The 22,133-nt window shown below is 43.5% G+C and overlaps 1 pseudogene; it reads right to left on the bottom strand.

The window, feature by feature from the left end:
• Positions 1-268: 268 nt before the first annotated feature.
• Positions 269-4,980, bottom strand: LOC138986945 (melanoma antigen preferentially expressed in tumors-like; annotated as a pseudogene).
• Positions 4,981-22,133: the final 17,153 nt, after the last annotated feature.

The raw sequence follows: 22,133 nt of genomic DNA on the forward strand, positions 1-22,133 counted from the left end.
ATTTCTTTGTAACAACCCAACAGAGGGGTAATGACCCCATCAACCTCCCAAGCCCACAATTCCCCCTCCAAAATTCAGATTCACATTTCTAAATTTGTAGGAACACATTTCTCCAAAAGTCCCACGAAGTCCTCCCCCTGCCCACTCTAAATCACCTTTCCTTTTCCCACATGCACTGAACAATTGTCTGAAACTGTGGTTTGTGTTCCTTCTAGATGCACTGAAGTCTGGGTGGCAGTGTCCCAGTGCTGGGTACAGGGCCTGAAACTTAGCAGGGGCTCAGGATGAGCTCGGTGTCATAGAAGATCTGGTCACCGCAGTGTGGACGGGGGCTGGCACTGACCCAGACCATGCTGGGCCGCCCAGACTTGCACAACAGCGGCTTGAGCTGGGTGTGCAGCTGAGCCAGGAGGCCAAGGGACAGGGTGCCACGCACATCCTCATAGCTCTCCAGGGGTGCAGAGTACAGCACATGGCTCAGCTTGCTCAGCACCATAGTGTGGTGCAGCAGGCTCTCCAGCATGGCCATGGAGATGAGGTTGCTGTAGAAGCTGAAGGTGGTGAGCTGAAAGCAGTGGTTCAGGGAGGGCAGGACGGTCCTGAACTTGTCCATGAAGCCACACTCATCCAGTTCCAACTCCTGCATGGTGGTGGAGGTCCATTTAATCAGGACCTGCAGGGGCTCCAAGATGAGGCTGGTCAGGTCAACCCTGCTGAGGCATGGGTCCTTCAGCAGGCTAACGCTGGGGCACTGGGACAGGTGCATCAGGTCTGACTCTGAAGTCAGGCAGTTGGTGATCCTCAGGGTCTCCAGAAGGGTCTTCAGTCACCTGGGGAAAGACAGGGTAGGCAGTCCCAGGGGCAGCGATGTTAGGCAGAGGGATATGGGGAGGAGAGGCCTATTTCATCGGAACACAGGAGATCTCACTGGCTTGGAGCTGGCCTCTCACCATTCTTGACAGGAAGGCAGAGGGTCTTCATGGGAGAAGGTCATGTTCACATGGGTATGACCTACTCCTGCACAAAATGATGAACTATTTTCAATGTGGAAAACAAACAGTAAAGAAATGTTATTTGTCTATTTCAGATTACTAGTATTTTGTTCAAAGGAATTAAGATATTTTTACAGGACACGAATAGTTGAATTAAACAGCAGGCTGGATGGAGTGGACATGGGCTGCTGGGTCCCAGCAGTTACAGATGATCCCTGGGTGAATATCCCCAGATATTCAGGTATTCAGGGCCACAGACTGTCCATCACCACCTACAATTTTTTTTTTTTCTCTTTGTTCTTCTGGTTTCTCAGGGAATGTTTTTATTTCTAATGCTTGGAGTTTACAGCTGCCAAAAAGGGAATCAATGCAACTTATTCATAGTGACAGAATAGGCTGCATCCTCTCAGTTTTTATCTCTGTGTTTAAGGCATACTGATAACCTGTTACTGAGGATTTCCTCTGTATTCAGAAGTCTTAGAGGAAAATAATAATTGTAATTTGGACTTAAAGAGATTGGAGCCACTTCAACAGTGATGCTCATTTGATTTTTTTCTCTTCTCTGGACTTTTTAGGAGCCACAATTTCCCCCTCCTGATCCTGATGCTTTTGAACTGTGGTGTTGGAGAAGACTCTTGAGATTCCCTTGGACTGCAAGAATATCCAACCAGTCCATTCTAAAGAGATCATCCCTGGGTGTTCTTTGGAAAGAATGATGCTAAAGCTGAAACTCCAGTACTTTGGCCACCTCATGTGAAGAGTTGTCTCACTGGAAAAGACTCTGATGCTGGGAGGGGTTGGGGGCAGGAGGAAAAGAGGACGACAGAGGATGAGATGGCTGGATGGCATCACTGACTTGGTGAATGTGAGTCTGAGTGAACTCTGGGAGTTAGTGATGGACAGGGAGTCCTGGTGTGCTGAAATTCATGGGGTCAGAAGGAGTTGGACAGGACTGAGTGATTGAACTGAACTGGACTGATCCCTCCTTGTTATCCCCAGAATCACCCATTTTCCACAGCTCACCTGGAGCCCAGAACAGCTCAGGACAGAAGCGGCAGGTGGGAGGGAGAGACAGAGCTTTGGACTTCAAATCTCACGGCTAATGGACCAATGTCCTTCTCGCTTAGTTATCTGTCATCATCTCAGCTAAGACATCACTCTCTCGGAAAGAATTTCCAAGGGCATCACACCTGACCCCTACTGTGCAGACTCCCAGCAAAAGTCCCCTTTGGCGGCATCTAACCTAGGCCATGCCTCTGACTCTAACCAGGGAGGTGACCTGACAAGATGCCTGGGGACAAAGCGGCAGCATCATGAGGACTAAAGAGATGCCCGTGCACCCTGGCAATGTACCCAGAGCACACAGAGCAGACAACTTGAGGGTAACGAAATGAGAGAGGCCTGTTCTTGTCTGCAGAGCTGGCGTCACATCTCACCTGAGCACCTGGTGCAGGTGGCCCTCGAGGAAGGAGATGGAGTCCAGGTAGAGTTTCTGAAGGTGGGACAGGTTCAGGAACTGGGTGGTGTGCTGGCCGATGCAGTGCTCCTCCTGGTCGGGGGCAGTGTGTGGCAACTCCTGGATGCAAGATACCAGCAGCAGGCGCAGGTTGCCCATCCGGCCCAGGTGAGGCTCGAACCTGCCCAGTGTGGCCAGCTTCCAGGTACAGTTCACCTCCAGGTCCTGGATGGAGTCCAGCTGCACCATCTTCAGGATCCTCCTGATGCTCTGCATGGCCATGGTGAAGATTCTCAGCTTCTGGGAGTGTAGCCACAGCAGTCTCCTCCTCTGCTTGGCCTTTTTCAGCAGATAGCTGAGGATCTCATCCAGAGTGTCCTCCTTGAGGCACAGGTCGACCAGCACCTGCACTGGCTTCAGCCCCATCTGTGCATCCATCTGTGCCTCTCTTGCATAGGCTGGGCTGGGTTGGGCTCCATCAGCAAGCAAACGCTGGCCAAGATGCCAGACCACAGGGTCCAGAAGTCCTGGTGGGAGTTCTGGTGCAAATCCAGCACCTGCAACTTCCATTGCCTGTGGGGAGGTGGGGGACATGCTGAGCTGTGCAGAGGCTGACGGGCACTAGGATCCTGTGAGGGCTCTGCACTCCACACACCACAGATCCTCTGGCTTCTGCGCCCCACCTTGGTTCCCACACTAAGGGACCCTGGGAGGGTGGGCCCATGTGCCTTTTGTCCCCTCTTCCCCTCAGCCAGTCCTGTACACCCGATTGCCTGTTCTCAGGTGACCCATCATCCTCCTGCCCTGGCTGCATCTTGCTCACACCCCAGTCCCCACCACTCTGCCAGGTTCACCTTAGGTGGGGCAGGCCTCCTGAGCAAGAAGGATGTCCAGGCCATCGAGCGCAGCCTGCAAGGCCTCCAGATGAGGATGGTTGTCCTTCATCAGGGCCCCCAAAGGGAGGCAGGGTAAGGGCCAGGCCTGCAACATCACCTTCAAGGCCTGGGTGTGCTTCCCAGCAAAGGCTGCTGTAAACAGCCACAGGAAGGGCTCAATGGGCAGCTCCTCCAGAGCTGCAAAGGCCAAGGACTTATTCTGCAGTGGGCTCTGGCTGGCCAGCTCCAGGAATTGTGATGGGGCCTGGATGGCCATCCTGAAGAACCTAGGCCAGAACGATTCCTGGGGGGATGGCAGACAGTAAGTGGGGGAGGGTCCTTCTCTGGCCAAGGAACCAGGGAGACACTGCTGTCCCTCTATCCTCAGGGAAACCATGGCAGGGTCAGAGACATTCTCTGGCCACAAAGTCACAGCTTTGGCCCCACTGGCACCAGGACAAGCATCTCTCCAGGCAGAACAAAGGGACAAGGTGATTTTTTGCCCCATCCCATATCTACCAGCTGCTGCATTTAATCCCAGCCCTTCTGGCTGGTAGATACCTAGGAGTCTGACAGATGACCCCACTCTCTTCAGAGAAAGCTTCTGATTATTACTCAAGGGCTGAAAAAAGGAATAAGGAGTTTAGCTCAAAACGGCCTGTCTCTAAATACCAACCAATAATTCACACAATGGCTGCTCTTATGTCACTAAATAAAAAGATGTACCTTTCACTGTGTGTCTCTTCTACAAATGTTCTTACCATTCGGTTCAGTGGGGCAAAGTGCTCACATTCAGAACAAAGCCTCTACCCTTTCGAACATTCTACAATTTTTTTTTTTCCATGAAATTAAAAAACGGTTTTTAGCTTTAAAAACAAAAAAGACACCCCAAAAACTCTTTAAGCTAATAAAATCACAAAACTATAAAATTGTATGAACTATAACCACTGGTCACAATATAAAATGTAAAACGTCACCCCAAAATTCCTCTTAATTAGATGGCTTTCATTAAATCAATTCCAGGAACTTGCCTGGTAGATTGGGAGGAGGACTCTGTGCTTTTATTGCAGGGGCACGAGTTCTATCCCCAACAGGGAAATATGACCCCACATGCTGTTCAGTGTGGCCCCATCCCCTCACTCTCACCCCTGCCTACCCCATCCCCCTGTCCCCCTGCCAAATTCTATTTAGATAAGAAATATTGTAATGGTTTGTACAAGGGGCAAAAATCAAAGAAGAAACCAAACTGTCTGGCAGAAAGGTAAAACTGCATGTAGAAGCAAAAGCAAAGCATGCAATTGCCAACGTGAATGGAAAGGCAAAGAAAATTCTCTGCAGGATCGTGTCCTGCATGGATTGTCCCATGAAGACCCCGGCAGGTACAGCTGTCAGAGCCTGAGGCTCCAGCGTGGAGTAGTGTGCTCAGGCCTGAGTCCCTCTTCTCTTTCCAGGACATACTTTTCAGATTCTGGCTGAAATTTCCATTTCCAGCTAAAGTGCTACCTTACTACTAGATCTCCATCCAGCTAAGTCTGCATGCTTTTTTCACTTTCTCACTACATACAACTGATGGGATCCTATGTCTGTTTACAAAAGCAAAATATAAAAGAAGAAAACCAACCTGAAAGTACATTCATTGGGGGAGTTTGGGCCACATCAAAATTACCCACATGTTCATGTTCAGACAGCTTTGTGCAGATGGTGGTGTCACCCCAGAAGAAAAAGAAACAAAGTAAGATTCCCAAATATCACACCGTCACTTCCACATTATATCAGATAGTGAAACATGTGCCCATTCACAGAGGACCAGAGGTGTAATGGGGGGATGGTAGGTCCTCCAGATTTTGAGAGTCCAGGCTTCCCTGGAACTGGTCAGGTCAAAATGACACCTAGGAGCTGGCCCGGAGAACAGAGGGACCAGACACGTGTAATGAAATGAAGGAAAGTACCCAAGACAAATGTGTTTTGTTTGACACTTCAAAGACATTTCACAGGCTAGGCTTGAGAAATTGCCAGCAGAGGGAGAGGCTAAAAAGGGACTAGGTGGATCCTTTAAACCCAAGGAAAACCCAAGACCCATGCTTTTTGCCTCCCTGGAGGCAAAAGGCATTTCCTTCCTGAAGCTCAGTTCAGTTCAGTTCAGTTCAGTCGCTCAGTCGTGTCCGACTCTTTGTGACCCCATGAATGGCAGCACGCCAGGCTTCCCTGTCCATCACCAACTCCCAGAGTTCACTCAGACTCACGTCCATCGAGTCAGTGAATCCATCCAGCCATCTCATCCCCTGTCGTCCCCTTCTCCTCCTGCCACCAATCCCGCCTAGCATCAGAGTCTTTTCCAACAAGTCAACTCTTTGCAAAGTACTAGAGTTTCAGCTTTAGCATCAGTCCATCCAAAGAAATCACAAGGCTGATATGCAGAATGGACTGGTTGGATCTCCTTGCAGTCCTAGGGACTCTCAGCAGTCTTCTCCAACACCATAGTTCAAAAGAATCAATTCTTCAGTGCTCAGCTTTCTTCACAGTCCAACTATCACATCCATACATGACAACTGGAAAAACCACAGCCTTGACTAGAGGGACCTTTGTTGGCAAAATAGTTTCTGCTTTTCCATATGCTATCTAGGGTAGTCATAAATTTCCTTCCAAGGAGTAAGTGTCTTTTAATTTCATGGCTGCATTCATCATCTTCACTGATTTTGGAGCCCCCCAAAATAAAGTCTGACACTATTTCCACTGTTTCCCCATCTATTTCCCATGACGTGATGGGATCAGATGCCATGATCTTTGTTTTCTGAATGTTGAGATTTAAGCCAACTTTTTCAGTCTCCTCTTTCACCTTCATCAAGAGGCTTTTGAGTTCCTCTTCACTTTCTGCCAGAAAAATCTGCATATCTGAGGTTATTGATATTTTGCCAGCAATCTTGTTTTTCTTCCAAAGATGATGTACCATATAAGTTAAATAAGCAGGGTGACAATAACAGCCTTGAAGTACTCCTTTTCCTAGAACCAGTCTGTTGTTCCACGTCCAGTTCTAACTGTTGCTTCCTGACCTGCATACAAATTTCTCAAGAGACAGGTGAGGTGGTCTAGTATTCCCATCTCTTGAAGTTTCCACAGTTTATTATGATCCACACAGTCAAAGGCTTTGGCATAGTCAATAAAGCAGAAATAGATGTTTTTCTGGAACTCTCTTGCTTTTTTTCATGATCCAGCAGATGTTGGCAATTTGGTCTCTGGTTCCTCTGCCTTTTCTAAAACCAGCTTGAACATCTGGAAGTTCACGGTTCACATATTGCTGAAGCCTGGCTTGGAGAATTTTGAGCATTACTTTACTAGCGTGGGAGATGAGTGCAATTGTTTGGTAGTTTGAGCATTCTTTGGCATTGCCTTTCTTTGTGATTGGAATGACAACTAAACTTTTCCAGTCCTGTGGCCACTGCTGAGTTTTCCAAATTTTCTGGCATATTGAGTGTAGCACTTTCACAGCATCATCTTTCAGGATTTGAAATAGCTCAACTGGAATTCTATCACCTCCACCAGCTTTTTTCATAGTGATCTTTTCTAAGGCCAACTTGACTTCACATTCCAGGATGTCTGGCTTTGGGTGAGTGATCACACCATCGTGATTATCTGGGTCATGAAGATTTTTTTGCACAGTTCTTCTGTGTATTCTTGCCACATCTTCTTAATATCTTCTGCTTCTGTTAGGTCCATATCATTTCTGTACTTTATTGAGCCCATCTTTGTATGAAATGTTCCCTTGGTATCTCTAATTTTCTTGAAGACATCGCTAGTCTTTCCCATTCTGTTGTTTTCCTCTATTTCTTTTCATTGATCACTGAGAAAGACCTTCTTATCTCTTCTTGCTATTCTTTGGAACTCTGCATTCAGATGCTTATATCTTTCCTTTTCTCCTTTGCTTTTCACTTGTCTTCTTTTCACAGCTGTTTGTAAGGTCTCCCCAGATAGCCGTTTTGCTTTTTGCATTTCTTTTCCATGGGGATGGTCTTGATCCCTGTCTCCTGTACAATGTCACAAAGCTCAGCAAACTAATCAGCAAACCAAAATGGACTAGAATGGGTGAATTTAACTCAGATGACCATTATATCTACTACTGTGTTCAGGAATCCCTCAGAAGAAATGGAGTGGCCTTCATGGTCAACAAAAGAGTATGAAATGCAGCACTTGGATGCAATCTCAAAAACAGCAGAATGATTTCTGTTTCCAAGGCAAACCATTCAATATCACAGTAATCCAAGTCTATGCCCCAACCAGTAATGCTGAAGAAGCTGAAGTTGAACGGTTCTATGAAGACCTACAAGACCTTTTAGAACTAATACCCAAAAAAGATGTCCTTTTCATTATATGGGATTTGAATGCAAAAGTACAAATCAAGAAACATCTGGAGTAAAAGGCAAATTTGGCCTAGGAATATGGAATGAAGCAGGGCAATGTCTAATAGAGTTTTGCCAAGAGAACACACTGGTCATAGAAAACACCCTTTTCCAAGAACACAAGAGAAGACTCTACACATGGACATCAACAGATGGTCAACACCAAAATCATATTGATTATATTCTTTGCAGCCAAAGATGGAGAAGCTCTATACAGTCAGCAAAAACAAGACCAGCAGCTGACTGTGGCTCAGATCATGAACTCCTTATTGCCAAATTCAGACTTAAATTGAAGAAGGTAGGAAAAACCACTAGACCATTCAGGTATGACCTAAATCAAATCCTTTATGATTATACATTGGAAGTGAGTAATAGATTTAAGGGCCTAGATCTGATAGAGTGCCTGATGGACTACGGACTGAGGTTCCTGAAGCTAGGAGATTAAATTTAGGAATGTGGGTTAGGAGAGGATGGAACTGTATTGGCTGGCCAAACCTGGGAAACACCTTGTTCTGCCTGAAAGCCCCTGAGGGCTTAGGGCTGTGGGCACTCCTGAAGGGAAGTAAACATGGGCCAAGGACACAATTATGTGTCAGCAAACAGCTGCAACTGGAGGTTCAAGAGACATCCTGCACATCCCACCCTGGGCTCTTTGCAGTGACCTGAACCCTCACCATGACCTTCAAAGGGTCCTTCCCAAGTATAGGTGGGTAACCTGACATTCCCTCACTGCCAGTGACCAAAGAATGCAAAGCGCCTTTGCAACCCCCAACCCCCACACCTCTCCCTCCCTTAAGGCTCTCAGTTACACACATTCTGATGGGAGGTCAACTTTAAGCCCACAAACACAATTACGTTTTTCCTTTGCTCTGCATTAAGCACAGGTAACAACACAGACTTTCTCCTAGGGGAGGTGAAAAGCCTGCATCAAAGGGTCTGGGGTGAAGCCCCTGCTGGGTTTCTGACACTCTGGTTCTGCTGTGGTCTCAGAACACAGAAGGACGAAACTTCTCCACCCCGGCATTGTGATGACCCAACAATTTTTTTTCCATTTGGAGGGCGAAAAGGTGGCCTTCCCTAAAGGATATTCTATAGTTTGGTAAATGCTTAGAGATGGCAGTCACCAAATTCCTACCATTTCCATTATCAGCCAGAGATGTGGGTGTCCCTTAAATAGAGTGAAAACCTAAAAATAGAGTTAAGCTGGAATGTGCCTTGTGGGCATTTTGACTTCTGGCAATCACCTTGACCAATGAGCTTCAGGAGCCAAGATTCACAGCAAAGATAATTATCAAGTCCCTGATTAAGGAGCAGCCATGATTACATTGGCACTTTCCACCAGTATCTCAAATACCTTTCAGAGAGAAGCTAAAGTTCATAGCTGGTTTCCTTTCCAGCCTGGTGAGCCCAAGACAGCCAAGGCAGGATGCTGTCATGCTCCCTGAAGGAGGAACCAGAAGACGCACTTGGGCGAAGATGGATGGACAGACGGATCTGCCCAACTGAACATTAGGAAGAGCTAGCTGACTTCACAGGGACTTGGGGAAACAGGAAACAGCAGAGGTCTAAGCTTGGGATGTTTCCATGGGAACTCAGGGTCCAGGAGATCTAGGGATGCAGGAGGGATCACTGTCTTCAAATGATATAAAAACAGGAAGTATCAGCCAAAAAGTCTTTTTGAGTAAGGCAGGGGACAGGCCTTTGTCCACCTCCAGCTCCACAGAGTCTGTTTGTGCAGGGGACTCACTGGACACAGAAGCACTAGCAGCTCATCTACATGAAGACATATTCTTTCTGCCAAGTGTCAGGTCAGTCCAGGACGATTCCCAGGACCCAGGCATGAGTCAACCTGGGGGCATATCTACCTGTTTTTGTGTTGCACAGGCTGGTGCAGCATCTGAGCTCGTTTTGGAGTGGGAAGAGCTCATTCCCATTGTAGTTGCAGAATTCTTTCTGCGACTGCAAAGCATCTGCTCCCCAGGGCCTTCCTTGGGGGTCTTTGGAATGCATCTGTGCCCAAAGAGGAACTTGAAATTCTGGAAGATGATCCTCCTGGCTTCTGGAGAAAGAGCACAGCCTGGCTGGTCCTCAGAGGCCCCAGACTGACAGGAAGCCCTGGAGACCCAGCCTCCAGCAGACGAGATCCCACATGGAGTTCCAGTATGTCTGTCCTCCCTCCACTCTGGAGTCAGATCTCTTCTTACCCTGGAATAGTCTACCCTCTCTACGAATCCTCTCTGCCTCTTCTTGTGCTTGGCAAGACAGATTCAATGACATCTACACCTAAACAAAAGAGATTTCCTCCTTCTTGCTCCCCAGTGAAGACTTACCAGATGTCCAGGTCACCCTAACTCTAGCCAGTTGCTCCTGAGTGTGGTGCTTCTAGAGGCAAAGCAGCAGTAGGGTGGAGTGGGTTGGGAGTGGGAGGTTGAGGCTCTGCTCCAGGCAGGTAGGACTGCAGGACTTTGCAGGGTGTAGCCAAGAATTAGTGGGAAGAAGGAAATGACAGCAAAACTAGGGCCTTAGACTCCTGGCTCTCAGAGCTGCATCTCATTTCCTGGAGTGTTGTCGGGATCACTGAGGGTACTGCAGCCTGCACTTGGGGGCTGGGAGTGTCCCCAGGTGGTAGGGAAAAATAAGAGAACAGAATGATCAAACAGTTATCTCCATACCCCATTAGGGAACTGTAGATAGAGAAGAAATTTTACGTGGTTTTGGGAGACCACAATAAGACTAATGACACTCAAGAAAGTAATGAGAAAATTCTGAAACATGTAGGCTTGCTCAATTTACAAGGCAAAACAAGTTGCTTAGCATCAAAACAAACTTGGCTTGCTTAAATCAAGCCAACTTGCTTAGCAACAAAACCATGCAACAGAAGCATGAGACATGGCCCAAAACAATAAAACAATGATGGCATGAGACTAACATTCTGCCTAGTGAGTTCCATGAGTTAATAAACCCCAAAACATGCTCTTTGTACCCTAAGATATGTTCTTTACAGAATGCACCCCCAAACAATAAAACAATAGCAGAAAATAAGACCTACACCTGTCCAGTGGTCATCACGTTAATTACTTCCCCAAACAGACTCTGTGCATAAAAAACACAATCACTTATGGAAAGGTGACTTTTCAAAATGAAAGACCTGCCTTGTGACCTGAAAATATTATTCCCAAGTAATACGACAGGGAGGTCTAGTGTGTTGCAGTCCATGGGGTGGTGAAGGGTCGGATACGACTGAGCAACTGAACTGAGCTATGATAGTCCTAGCCTAACCATATAGAGCAGACAAGTAAACTTCCCTGCCCTACGTGGGGGAGGCACTGGTGATGGAAACGTACTGTCTACTCAAGAAAAAGAAGATCTTTCCCTCCTCCCCTCTTCCTCTGATTGTGAAAGTGTAACTGAGTACTTAGGGCAACACAACGCTTGGGAACCTTCCAAGTATCCTACTTTAATAAATCACTTATTTTCTAGCACTTCACTTCTCGTCTAATTTCTTTCTAGGATTAAGTCGTAGTTGCTCAGTTGTGTCTGACTTTTCGCAACCCCATGGACTGTAGCCCACCAGGCTCCTCTGTCCATGGGATTCTAGGCAAAAATACTGGAGTGGGTTGTCATTTCCGATTCCAGGGGACCTCCCCAGCTGTACATGAAGGAGACTTCATTAATGTGCAGTAGAGGATAAACCCAGTTGACCTCTTACAGAAAACCGGCTCTTGAGTCTTTAAATTCTATACCAATTCTATACCTCTGCTTGGTCACTTGTTTATTTATGTTGGTTTTAAGGTGAATGACCTGGGGCTATTTGTTCCATCATGAGACATAAAGCACTATGGTGCCAGAGCTCTTTGGAGCTCTGGAAACAACACCTAATGGTTTCTCAGGGCCCAACTCTGTTACTCTTTGCCTAGGGGAGATGCCAGTGGCTGTTCCCTTCCTACTTCCAAGGGCACATGGAGGGAGTACTGATACTGGACACACAAATAAGAGAGGTTCAGAGAGAAGTGGGTGTAGGCAGCCTGGGAAGGGATGTTTCTAATATTTAAAAAGTGGCTGGGGGTCATCATTCTCAGTGACGGGAGAGATACCCCATGAAACTATCATGTTCATTTTCTAGTTAGAAGTATGTATGAGGGAGGTGATATACAACAGAAGTATAACTTACACTGTTTTATTAGGTGACATACAACACAAGTATAACTAATGCTGTTTTATGTTAGATATAAAAGTTAATAGAGTAAACCCTAAGAGTTCTCATCAAAATGAAAATACTTTTTTCTATTTAATTTTCCATTACATTAAATTTCATAAAATGCAGGATGGATATAAGTGGACTCATGATGCTAAACCCCTTAATCTTACACTGGGTATGTGTCAATTCGATTAATATCTCAGTAAGACAGGAAAGGAAAAACAAAAAGTCACGATCTTCCACTCAGGGTGTCTGAACAAATGAAAAGAAGCAATCCTCAAAAATAATGACAAGAAAACCTGATCTGTATGGTGGAGCAGGGCCATCAGGATGAACACTCATGTGCAAATTGCAAAGCCAACCTTCATAATCTAAGGCACAATTATGACATTTTTCCATGGCCATTCTATATTTGGTTAGTTAAGAACCCTGTTACATTATGTGTTGTAAATATTTGTTGTGGTTTAGTCACTCAGTCCTGTCTGACACTTTGAGACCCCAGAAACCTTAGCACACCAGGATTCCCTGTCTTCACTGTTGCTCAGAGTTTTCTCAGACTCATGGCTATTGAGTCAGTGATGCCATCCATCCATTTTGTGCTCTGTCATCTCCTTCTCCACTTGTCTTCCATCTTTCCCAGCATCAGAGGCCTTTCCAATGCATCAGCTCTTCGCATCAGGTGGCCAAAGTTTTGGAGCTTCAGCTTCAAAATCAGCCCTTCCAATGAATATTCAGTGTTGATTTCCTTCAGGATTGACTGGTTGTCAATGTTTAGAGAAATAAATATAGTAAAGCTTTTTTTTTTTTTTTTAGTACTCTGTGATCTTAAGCATTGAGAATTAAATTGTTTCTTTTCTTTGATAAACATCAGCAAGGAGTCCTCTCAACTCTACTTCCTTCTTCCTATCACATAACTTTCAACTGTGGGTGAGGATCTTTCCTATGCACTACCCAGCCAATTGTCTCTACTTCCTAAGCCTGAATCTGCTTCCAACATCTCATTCTTTGTGCTTTCAGGCCTGATACTATCTCCAGGTTTCTTTATCACTACCAAGTGAAGTAACAATTGCTGCCATCATTGATTCTCAGACATCTTCATTTCTTTTGTTACAAACACACTCTTTATTCAAGGTTTTCCCTGGCATGGGGAATGAGAGCCTGAAGCTGGATTTTAAATCAAAATGACCATTCAGTTCAGTTAATTTCAGTCGCTCAGTCATGTCTGACTCTTTGCGACCCCATGAATTGCAGCACACCAGGCCTCCCTGTCCATTATCAACTCCTGAAGTTCACTCAGACTCACTTCCATCGAGTCCATGATGCCATCCAGCCATCTCAACCTCTCTCATCCCCTTTTCCTCCTGCCCCCTCTCCCTCCAAGCAACAGAGTCTTTTCCAATAAGTGAACTCTTCACATGAACTGGCCAAAGTACTGGAGTTTCAGCTTTAGCATCATTCATTCCAAAGAACACACAGGACTGATCTCCTTTAGAATGGACTGGTTGGATGTCCTTGCAGTCTAAGGGATTCTCAAAAGTCTTCTCCAACACCACAGTTCAAAAGCATCAATTCTTCGGCACTCAACTTTCTTTGCAGTCCAACTCTCACATCCATACATGATAACTGGAAAAACCATAGCCTTGAGTAGAAAGACCTTTGTTGGCAAAGTAATGTCTCTGCTTTTGAATATGCTATCTAGATTGGTCATAACTTTCCTTCCAAGGAGTAAGCATCTTTTAATTTCATGGCTGCTTTCACCATCTGCACTGATTTTGGAGCCCAGAAAAATAAGTTCTGACACTGTTTTACTGTTTCCCCATCTATTTCCCATGAAGTGATGGGACCAGATGCCATATCTTCGTTTTCTGAATGTTGAGCTTTATGCCAGATTTTTCACTCTCCTCTTTCACTTACATCAAGAGGCTTTTGAGTTCCTCTTCACTTTCTGCCATAAGGGTGGTGTCATCTGCATATCTGAGGTTATTGATATTTCTCCCAGCAATCTTGATTCCAGCTTGTGTTTCTTCCAGTCCAGCGTTTCTCATGATATACTCTGCATAGAAGTTAAATAAGCAGGGTGACAATACACAGCCTTGATGTACTCCTTTCCTATTTGGAACCAGTCTATCCTTCCATGTCCATGTTGCTTCCTGACCTGCATATAGTTTTCTAGCCTTGAAAATATTTCCCATAAGAACATGTATACACTGATTTTCACATTTGAAATGTACAATACTCCATATTACATGTAAACATATTTTTATTAAAGTTTGATGTCTAAGTAATTGAATCTCTCATAGTTTCAGAAGTAAAATATCCTCCCAGACATTCTCAAATGAAATAGAGTGATGTCCATAATTCATAAAGAAGTATCTAATTATCCTATGAGGTTATAGAGAATTTAAGATTTCATGTTAGAAAATCTCCTTCTGGTTGAAATATGTGAAACAAATTTGTTGCTGTTTTTCAGTTGACTGGCCGTTTTCAACTCTGCAACACTGTGGACAGTAGCACTCCAGACTTCCCTGCCCTTCCCTGTTTCAAAAACTTTGTTCAGACTCATCTTTACTGAGTCAAGAGATTCGAGCATGTCCAACCAACTCAACTTCTTTTGCCCTCTTCTTTTTCACTCAGTCTTTGCCATATCAGAGTCAATAATGTTTCAAGACAAGGTAGAGTATCAGCCTTTTCTCATGAGTCCTTTAGCCAAAGTATTGGAGCTTTACCTTCAGCATAAGTCCTTCCAATGAATATTTAGTTACTTTCTCTTAGGATTGAATGGGTTGATCTTCTTGCTGTCTAAGGGACTCTCAAGAGTCACCTTCAGCAAGATAGGTTCAAAGCCTCAGTTCTTTGGCACTCAGCCTTCTTTATCATTGAACCCTCACATCCATACATTGGCTCAGTTCAGTTCAGTTCATTCTCTCAGTCATTTCCAACTCTTTGTGACCACATAGAACACAGGATTGCAGGCCTCCCTGTCCATCACCAACACCCAGAGTCTACCCAAACTCATGCCCATTGAGTGTGTGATACCATACAACCATCTCATCTTCTGTCATCCCCTTGTCCTCTTGCCTTCAATATTTCCCAGGATCAGGGTCTTTTCCAATGAGTCAGCTCTTCTCATCAGGTGGACAAAGTATTGGAATTTCAGCTTCAACATCAGTCTTTCAAATGAACACCCAGGACTGATCTCTTTAAGATGGACTGGTTGTATCTCCTGAAGTCCAAGGGATTCTCAGAGTTTTCTCCAGCATCACAGTTCAAAAACCTCAATTATTCTGTGCTTAGCTTTCTACATAGTCCAACTCTCACATCCATTTATGACTACTGGGAAAACCATCAACTTGACTAGACAGACCTTTGTTGGCAAAGTAATGCCTTTGCTTTTTAATATACTGTTTAGGTTGGTCATAACTTTCCTTCCAAAGAGGAAGCATATTTTAATTTCATGGCTACAGTCACCATCTGCAGTGATTTGGACCCACCATCCACCAAATAAATAAATAAAGTCTAACATTGCTTCCCTATCTATTTGCCATGAAGTGATGGACCAGATACTATGATCTTAGTTTTCTGAATATTGAATTTTAAACCATTTTTTCCCACTCTATTCTTTCACTTTCATCAAGAAGCTATTACATTTTCCTCATTTTCTGCCATAAGGGTGGTGTCATCAGCATATTTGCAGTTATTGATATTTCTCAGTATAATCTTGATTCCAGCTTGTACTTCATACAACCCAGTGCTTCTCATAATGTATTCTGCATATAAGTTAAACAAGTAGGGTGACAATACAGCTCTGGCCTACTCCATTTCCTATTTGGAACATGTCTGTTCTTCCATGCCTTGCCCTAACTGTTGCTTTCTGATCTGCATCCAGATTTCTCAAGAGACAAGTCAGATGGTCTGATATTCCTATGTTTTGAAGAATTTCAAACGGTTTATTGTGATCCATAGAGTCAAAATCTTTGGCATGGTCAGTAAAGCAGAAATAGATGTTGGAATTCTCTTGATTTTTCAGACATCCAGCAGATGTTTGCAATTTGATCTCTGGTTCCTCTGCATTTTCAAAAACCAGCTTGAACATCTGGAAGTTGACGGTTCACATATTGTTGAAACCTGCCTTGGATAATTTTGAGTATTACTTTACTAGCACATGAGATGAAGGCAATTGTGTAGTCGTTTGAGTATTCTTTGGCATTGCCTCTCTTTGGGAGTGGAATTTAAACTGACATTTTCCATTCCCTTCGCCATTGCTGAGTTTTCCAAATTCGCTGGAGCAGCAATGTGGCTCTGTGGCACTGATGCAGCCAGCAGTCAAGAGGAGATATCCCATGTCCAGCAGTGGCTGTACTTTGCTGTAGCAGCAGTGAAAAGATACTCCATGTCCAAAGTAAGAGAAATCCCAGTAAGCTGGTAGGTGCTGATAGAGAGTATTAGAGGGCACAAACACTGAAACCACAATAACAGAAACCTAACCAGTCCATCACATGGACCATTGCCTTGTCTAACTCAGTGAAACTAAGCTATGCTGTGTAGGGTCAAACAAGATGGACATCCATACATATCTCCTGGGGCGGGGGGAAGTCCTAGCTTTTCCTACATGGACCTTTGTCAACAAACTGATGCCTCTGTTTCTCAGTACATTGTGTCTAGTTTTGTCACAGCTTTTCTACCTGAGAGTGAGAGTCTTTTATTTTCATGGCTGTAATCACTGTCCCCAGTGATTTTGGAGCCCAAGAACACTGTCTGTTGCTGTTTCCATTTTTAACCTTTGCATTTGCAAAACTCGGCCTTTAGCCTTTGTTAGGCATCATTTTGTATCCCACGTCCAAACTTGCGTGTTATTCCACATATCTCTTGACTTCGTATTTTTACATCACAGTCAGCTATGATGAAAAGGATATACCTCTTTTGGGTGTTAATTTTAGAAAATCTTGGCGGTTTTCTAAAACACTATTACAGTTCCCTGGTAGCTTCAGTGGTAAAGAATTGAAGTATAGAAATTTACATTGTTCATCTACAAATATCTGCATCCAAATTTTCAAACAAAATTAGGAAACTCAGCATTTGCAGTATGAACCATACCCATCCTGAATTTTCTGTGTGAATTATAGAAAATTCCTTTAAGAATTAAGAAAGAAGAATTTAAGACAGAAGAATAACTTTCAAATAGATTGACACCTAGATTGACACCTAGAAATTCTATATTTTCATATATGAAATTTAGAAAATCATATAGGAAAATCTACACCAAGTTAGTTTTATGTGAAATATAGAGAATTTACATTTCATTTAGGAATAGTGACCTTGAGTTTTTTATTCAAAATATAGGAATTCCATAATTCAAGTAGTCAATTCAACATCTGGATATTCAATGAAATACAAGAATTTCATATTACATGAAATAAATTTACATACCTATAGTTAATTTATTTATAATTTTTATAGTTTATTTTATGGCTGCACTGAGTCTTCATTGCTGTGCACAAAGTTTCTCAAATTGCAGTAAGTGGGGACTGCTCTTCATTGCAGTGAGCTAATTTCTCATGGCAGTGTCTTCTCTTGTAAAGCAGAAGCTCTAGGGCACCCAGGTTATGTAGATGGGGCAAATAGGGTTATTTACTTTGGTATCATGTGCAATCTCCTCAGACCAAGGTTCAATCCATGTCCCCTGCATTTGATAGGCAAAATACTTTACAATATTGTAGTGGTTTTCCATACATTGACATGAATCAGCCATGGGTTTACATGTGTTCCTGATGCTGAACATTCCTTCCACCTCCCTCCCCATCCCATTCCTCAGGGTCATCCCAGGGGACAAGCCCTGAGCACCTTGTTTCATGAATCAAACCCGAACTAGTGATCTGTTTCACATATGATAATATACATGTTTCAATACTATCCTTTCAAATCATCCCACCCACACCTTCTCCCACAGAGTCCGAAAGACTGTTCTGTACATTTGTGTCCATACTGCTGTCTCATATAAAGGGTCATTGTTACCATCTTTCTAAATTCCATACATATGCATTAGTAACTGGTTCCAAATAGGAAAAGGAGGCTGTCAAAGCTGTATATTGTCACCCTGATTATTTAAGTTCTATGCACAGTGCATCATGAGAAACGTTGGGCTGGAAGAAGCACAAGCTGGAATCAAGATTGCCGGGAGAAATATCAATAACCTCAGATATGCAGATGACATCACCCTTATGGCAGAAAGTGAAGAGGAACTAAAAAGCCTCTTGATGCAAGTGAAAGAGGAGAGTGAAAAAGTTGGCTTAAAGTTCAACATTCAGAAAACGAAGATCATGGCATCTGGTCTCATTATTTCATGGGAAATAGATGGGGAAGCAGTGGAAACATGCCAGACTTTGATTTTTGGGCTCCAAAATCACTTCAGATGGTGACTGCAGCCATGAGATTAAAAGATACTTACTCCTTGAAAAGAAGGCTATGACCAACCTAGAAAACATATTCAAAAGCAGAGACATTACTTTGTCAACAAAGATTTGTCTACTCAAGGCTATGATTTTTCCAGTGGTCATGTATGGATGTGAGAGTTGGACTGTGAAGAAAGCTGAGCACTGAAGAATTGATGCTTTTGGTGGTGTTGTAGAAGACTCTTGAGAGCCCTTTGACTGCAAGGAGATCCAACCGGTCCATTCTAAAGGAGATCAGCCCTGGGTGTTTTTTGGAAAGGATGATGCTAAAGCTGAAACTCCAGTACTTTAGCTACCTCATGTGAAGATTTGACTCAATGGAAAAGACTCTGATGCTGGGAGAGATTAGGGGCAGGAGGAAAAGGGGACGAGAGAGGATGAGATGGCTGAATGGCATCACTAACTAGATGGACCTGTGTTTGAGTGAACTTCGGGAGTTGGTGATGGACACGGAGGCCTTTCATGCTGCAATTCATGGTGTCACAGTTTCGGACACGACTGAGTGAGTGAACTGAACTGAACTGATCTCATTTCAGATGTCTATACTTGAAACAGATAATACCTTCATCAAGAGGTGCCTTAGTTCCTATTGTTCTTCTGTCATTTGGGTGTTGTCATCAGGATAACTAAGGTTATTCTTATCTCCCACATAAATTTTGTTTCTAGCTTGAGCTAGGACTTTATTTTTTCATGATGTTCTCTGCAAGAAGTTAAATAAGCAGGGCAGCAATATATAGCTTTGACTTATTCCTTTCCCGATTTTGTCCTGTGTCCAATTCTAACTGTTGCACCTTTACAGGCATACACTTGTACAGAATACAGGTAAGGACTTCTGATATTCTTATCTCTAAGAATTTTCCAAAATTACTTTTTTTTTTTTTTTTTTTTTTTTCTGGTTTGTGTGATTCAGTGTCCAAGTCATTAGCAGAGACAATTAAGCAGATATAGATGATTGTATGGTATCCCCTTGCTTTTCTATGATCCAAATATCCATTCATGTTTACCTCTTATGACTAAACCACCAACTACACATTCTTGTGTTTACTTGTTTTTTTTTTATTTTTTTGTCATGGTTGCTGTTGTTAGTTTCTCTCTTTTTCAAGTAGTCAAGTGCCAACTGGTAATTTCCTATGAACTTGCCATCTTATTCTGTAGGAATTAAATTATGCACATGACGGTTTCTGACCCTTGACACCCACTGAATGGAGTTAAACTTCAAGATTCAAAATCAAACATCTGTACTCTGGGAAAATGTCAGGAATGTTTAAAAAGAAAAAAGCTAGATATATTCAAGTGCTGACTTTTTGAGCCCAATTATGCTATTATATTTTATGTGGAAAATTCTGCATTTCTTCATGCTGATGACAATTCCTCATTAAGAGAAATTTCCAAGGGGGAAAGAAAAACAACAACAACAACAAATGTGCTTGATTAGATGCTGGAAGTCAAAGTAGTACCAGTTTTGTGTGTATGTGTGCAACCTCCCATCAAACAGATTAATTCATGTTAACTAATGTTTCATGTTTTACTGTTAAGGAAAAAAAATAATAGAGCTTTCCAGGAAAACTGAGAAGTTCCAAGAAGGCAGAAATGTAGGAGGATGTGAAATGCAACTCTCTCAATGAATGGATCACAAATAATACTTTTACACGGACAATAGTTCTTCCAGAGCATCACATAAGTACTAGCAGGAGACCCTGGTCACCAAAGTGTCCCATGTGGGTTTCAGAAATACCTGGGTGGAGAGGACTTAAGATTGGAGGAGGAGGATAAGAAGAAAAAGTCAAACCCTGTGCCTTTGGGTGGAAGATGGAGAAGCAGGGAAGAGGTTTCCAGAATGAGGCAAACCCCTTCACTAAAGGGTAAATTACTTTGGAATGAAAGGAAGCAAAGTAAAGCAGCTGATGAAATATAATTTGTATAGAACTAGAATCACACAATGTGTGTCATGGCCCTATATGGCCCAGACTGCAATGCAGCTCAACCAGTGTGCATGGGGTCTGGAAACTGGAACATGGGATTTAGAGAGCCATCCTCAGAGAGGACTGCTGTTGACTATGTGCAGAGGGTCTGACAGAGCAGATACAAGTAGTTGTGTAGCAGGGAATGCCTTTTGAGAATTCCCAAACTGCCAAAGAGGCAGGACCTTACTGTTGTGTCATACTCGAGAGGTAGATATTCCTTTGTAGCCCTCCTCATCCCACCTGTTAACACCTGCTACAAAGGCAATAGGGAAAGACCATCCAGAAGTACCACTCATACTCCTGCAAACAGGCTTGAAAAGGAACCCATTAAGGCCAAAACTCTTCTTTCCATGGCTGCTGGCTCCTATTCATAACTGGCACCACCAGGGTTCCAGCACTCCAAGCAGCTGTACCACCTCTAGTGTTCATCAAGGCAGACTCCAGTGCTCTACAAGTGTCTCAAAGCAGAATCCTTTGGTGACCTCATGTGAGGAAGAATGGAAATTACATCTGAGACCCAGGGACAGAGCCATTAAGGAAGAGCATTGGAAATCTTCCAATCAGTTGTGCATGCTGCAGATTAAATACACACAATTTATGACACAGACCCTGTGTCTATGGAATACATCAAAAGATGAGAAGAGGTCAAATGAAAGAAAATGCCAAGCCTCAGGTAGTTGTAAGAAAACACAGGAATTATAGAAGTTTTGAGTCTGAGCTGTCCTTAGAGAGGTCCAGAGTCCAGTTCTCTCCATCTTTGGAGAGCTTCCCAAAAAGGTCCGCTGGCTCATGTTGGGGACTAGGACACTGACAGATGTGACACTAGGAAATATGTATTATTCTTTTGATGCATTGAATTATTGTGTTGTAGGTGCACTATTTTTCTTAGTTGTAGGCTTCTTTGTTACTACACATTGATTTGGTCTTTTAAGTTTATTTCAACTATATTTTTATTTTTTGTATAGCTGTTTTTACTTTTAATTTGGTTTCCTATTTTCTGTGTCTTTTGTTGCTGTTGCATCTCTTCATTTTTTAAAAACAGGTATGCATTTCTATATTAACTGTGATTTTCTGTTATTCTGTGGGGGCTGTATCTGATCTTGTCAGACTTGCTTTCTCTATTCTTCAGTTGATACTCTGCTCTGGTGTTGTTTTTTGCTTTGAGATTAACTTGATTAGTTCTCTTTATGAATCAGTTGTCTTCTGTGTAGAGTTTATTGCTTGTGATACCTTTTATTTATTTATTTTGCCATTTACCTATGTTACTGTTTTAACCTCCTCAATCTCTTACTACGTTATAATGGTTCTCTCAGCATAAGTTGGGCCTGATCTTCTTGGGTGAAAGCACTGAGACCAGGATCATGGGACACCAGAGAATTTCTGTCTACAGTAAATATTAACTGGTGACAGTCTCCATGAAGGCCTCCTTCTTAACCTAAGATGCAATCCACCCAACTCCCTCAAAACCCAGAGCTAATGCCTCACACCACAAAACAAGCAAGACAGAAACACAAACCAAATAATCAGCAGATAGACTGTCTCAGTTAAGTTCAGTTCAGTCGCTCCATTGTGTCGACTCTTTGCGACCCCATGAAATGCAGCACGCCAGGCCTCCCTGTCCATCACCAACTCCCTCAGTTCACCCAGACTCATGTCCATCGAGTCAGTGATGCCATCCAGCCATCTCCTCCTTGTCGTCCCCTTCTCCTCTTGCCCCCAATCCCTCACAGCATCAGAGTCTTTTCCAGTGAGTCAACCCTTCGCATGAGGTGGTCAAAGTACTGGAGTTTCAGCTTCAGCATCAT

The sequence above is a fragment of the Bos mutus genome, unplaced genomic scaffold (assembly GCF_027580195.1).
Source record: "Bos mutus isolate GX-2022 unplaced genomic scaffold, NWIPB_WYAK_1.1 CTG281, whole genome shotgun sequence".
Taxonomy (NCBI): Eukaryota; Metazoa; Chordata; class Mammalia; order Artiodactyla; family Bovidae; genus Bos; species Bos mutus.